General features: G+C 30.6%; 1 protein-coding gene across 2 annotated transcripts in view; it reads left to right on the forward strand.

The window, feature by feature from the left end:
* Positions 1-3,457, forward strand: part of LOC108373798 (poly(A) RNA polymerase gld-2 homolog A-like) — a 28,703-nt gene extending 25,246 nt beyond the window's left edge. For both annotated transcript variants that reach the window (XR_001848995.1, XM_017629753.1), the window contains exon 6: positions 3,081-3,457. The gene's annotated coding sequence lies outside the window, so the exon portion shown is untranslated. The remainder of the gene's footprint in view (positions 1-3,080) is intronic.
* Positions 3,458-3,983: the final 526 nt, after the last annotated feature.

Raw genomic sequence — 3,983 nt, forward strand, 5'->3', positions numbered from 1 at the left:
TTTTTTTTTTTTTGAAAAAATAGAAAGAGTGGTCCTAGGTCATGTCAGACAGGTTACATGTGAGCAAGTTAAGAAATATTCCAAAAATGGTTGAAATCGGTCAACCCCTACCTCCCTTGGACCTAAAAAAAAAAAAAAATTAAATACAAATTTTAATTTCAGCTCAAAAAAGGAAGATATCTTCACGAAACTTGGCGCATAAGTTATCCTCATAAAATTTGAAATCGGCCACTCCCTAGGGGTACCTCACTTGGACCTATACTAAAAATTTTTAAATACCAATGTTAATTAAAAAAAAAAAATAATAATAATATACCTTCACGAAACTTGTCAAATAAATTACTCTCATGAAAGGTATCGACAATACCAAAAATGGGCGTGATTGGCAAACAACCACGCCCACTTCTAATACACCTTGTTTCCATGATGATTATTTTTTTTTTTTTTATCGAACACAGGTTTTGTTTGTTTATCTTAAGTTTTCATTTATTAACAACCCACTTTTTTGATCATTCGTCCTCATGTGATAAGCCCAATTTTTCAACACCATTTCTTCTTTGTTAAAAATAAAATATATATACATATGTATGTATACTTTAAAATTATAAAACATCTTTTTTCTATTATTAGATCTTTTTAGGCCTGGGTATCTAACCTAGATTCTATAGAGAATGGTTATCTTCGTTCTATAGAATATTATCAATACTCGTTTAAGCAGCTTTCTTTTTTTTTAATTTTTATTTATAATTCACTATAAAACTTTAACACTTTAAAATTAAACTTGGTCACTGCCAAGTCACTGCTAATTTCTTTAACAAATGAGAACTCATCTCAATAAAGAGACCATGTTTATATACATTTTCATTTCTCTGATAAGCCCCAAGTTGTGGTGTGATTTCTATGATAATAAAAAAATGCTACAAAACTTTGATACTTTAAAAGAATACAAATAAATTTAGTCTATTACCCCACACCTGATTTTTGCGGACACGCAATTGTTTCTTTTTATTTCACTGTTTGTTTGCTGAGGTTTTCGATGTTTATTTTTCCAAAAAAATCTGATTGTTATTACAAAAAAAAAAATTGTTATCGTTTGTCAATTTCCGCCATTAATATTTGTGAAATCTATCGAAATAAAAATTTAACTCAAAAGAACTTTACATTAACCAAGGAATCATTACAGTTTCCTCATTCTATACCCGATTTAATTTATCCTGTCATCCCACTTCTGATTTTTGCGAAAACGCAAAGCATTAGTTAGTGAATACTGTTTCACTAACGACACAACGCAGCCCCATGTTAAGAATTTAAGAGAGCTAAAGTTTAAAAGTTTAAGAGTCAGTATAAAGCATCGCCTACAATATCCGCTATGAACATTTATTTCTTGAAAGATTTTTTAGCCTCCCTGTATCTACTTGTTTTACTCTTATGGCCACGAAATCTGCTCCAGGCAGTAGGCATCAGCATGTTATGTGAACGGTTATACATATTTCTTCAGACATTTCATTAAACTGGCTACATATTCAAAAATATTCGAAGATAATTTGAAGTCCACTTGGCCGCATCCACCTACCTGAAGATAATTAAAAATTTTATGTTTTTTTTACACCAAATTTAAATTCTTATACCACTTCTGATTTTTGCGAAAACGCATTTTACTTCCGGTTTTGATATATATTTACTTCCGGTTTTGATATATATTTACATTGCGCTGTTTTTACATAAATTAAGTCTTTTATCCCACTTCTGACTTGTGCGAAAACGCATATATGAAGATTCTTTTATTTAAGAGTTCAATTAAGATTAATAGTTAATAAGAATACAAAAGTATTTAAAACTTTTATATATTAACCTATTAATCTGTTTATTAATATAAGAATTTAAAAATTCTTTGGTAATAAAAAAAATACTACAAAACTTTGACACCTTAAAATGAAACTTGTTCGCTTGTTCGCTGGTTGCGGGAGTTTAAAAGTACCTCACCATGATGGCGGAGATCTCTCTCTACTTGGACGCCGACTATCACATTACGTCTTGTTCAATTGTTACCTATCAAAAGTCGCATCAACGAATTTACCTTAACATCCTCCTTAGGTTTTATGCGAAACTGCATACAAATTTTTATTTAAATTATTTAGAATACTTTAAATAACACAACCGGAGAGAATTTCGCACTAGACTTAACTTCTGGTTTCCCAGAACCTTTATTTATATATATATTACATAAATTTTTACTCTAACTACATAAATTATCACTTATCCTACATACTTATAATACATATACCTAACTCTAATACAACAAATCCTTATTACTTAGTTGTCTGCATGCACGATCGCTAGCTCGACCAATGCTATGCAATCCACTTGAACAATATCATAAATAATAATAATTTGTATGCCAATCTATTTTAGCTTGTCGGAGTAAAATCTTACCATTAAACTTTATTCTTGCTCGGTATTTAATAATTCCGGCTCCGGTTCGTTATGAAATACCGTAGTGAATAGCTTCTTTATACATTTGCAGAATGAGTTTTTTATATGCGTGATTTTTTTTACTTAAATGCAATCTTTTATCCCACTTCTGACTTATGCGAAAACGCATTAAACGCTCAAATTGGTTACTATCTATTTAGATTCCTTATATAACACTGGTTTTTTTGGTGCCTTTGAGTTGTGATGTTTCTTTGCATTTGGGCACCAGTGCACTATGGTCGGAAACATCACTTTTCTTGGCCAAAACTATTAAAACTTAAAATAACGGAATTTTTAACTGGAAATTGAATTTGCCGTATATTTTAAGTGTTTTTGTATACAATAATTAATTTTTTTTTTTAATTATCAACATTTAGAATTAAAAAAAAAAAATAAAAATTTACATAAAATTTTTTTTTCTTTTCTTTCTGAGTTTTTATTTTTTTTTTAGTTCTAAATGAGAAAATATACGATACCTTCGAGTAAATATGTTGTTTCTGGAAATTGAAAATATGATTTACACACGTATTTTCGAAAATATTAAAATTTTATTAAACTCTTTAATTTAAATACAATTCATTATCCAAAAATGTATTTTCCTCTTCAAGTTCTTCTGGATAATCGTCCTCGTCGTCATCCATATTTTCTAAATTCTCAGTCGCACATGTTTCACCGATATCCTCACAATACAATAATTCCTTTAGTTCTGGTGGCAGCGTTAAACGCTTGCTTTGGCGCACACGTGTATTTAAGCGAAGAGATGAAATTAATGGATCCGATCAAGAGCTCTATGAAATACATCGAAAAGATTATCAATGCGGCTAGTCTTACGTGCATGGTGCAGTCTGTCGCTTTTATATATTTTGTTTCGTGACCCAGCTGCATCCTCTCCGAAGTAACCAACAGGAAGTGGTGTATTCTAGGGATGCAAGTCAAAAAAATACATCGATATTTTTTTCGATACGATGCATCGAAATGTTGCATCGATTCACATCGATGTTTTCGATGCATCGGATTAAAATATCAACAGTTTGTTTCAAATTAAAATATATAACAGAAAATTAAACGATACGAATTTCAATAAATATTGAAGTATTAACTCACAGTGGAATTTATTTATTGATTTAAATAGTTACAAATCCCAGTTGTTTTTGTCTAAACTTTGTAAAAATAAAATTTTGTTAACACGTTTTCCTTGCAATCTATTGCGCTGTTGATTCAGCACTTGAGAAGCCTTCGAAAAAAGTCTTTCGGAAGGTACTGAACTGGCTACAATTGTTAAATGTTTATAAGCTATGTGAAACAACTTTGGAAATTGCTGTTTAAAATCCGCCCAAATTTCCAGCGGATTTTCATTTAAACGACCAACTGTTGCTCTTAAGTAGACGGATATCTCATCTGAAACGCTTTCCTCGTTTCTATTAGATTTCCAGTTTTTATGCAATCTTCTGATAATTGGTCCGATTTATCTGAGTCTGATTCGCCATGACTTTCGTCGAGACTAATTTTCA

The sequence above is a fragment of the Rhagoletis zephyria genome, unplaced genomic scaffold, assembly GCF_001687245.7.
Source record: "Rhagoletis zephyria isolate East Lansing unplaced genomic scaffold, Rhagoletis_zephyria_1.1 Rzeph_scaffold_07039, whole genome shotgun sequence".
NCBI lineage: Eukaryota > Metazoa > Arthropoda > Insecta > Diptera > Tephritidae > Rhagoletis > Rhagoletis zephyria.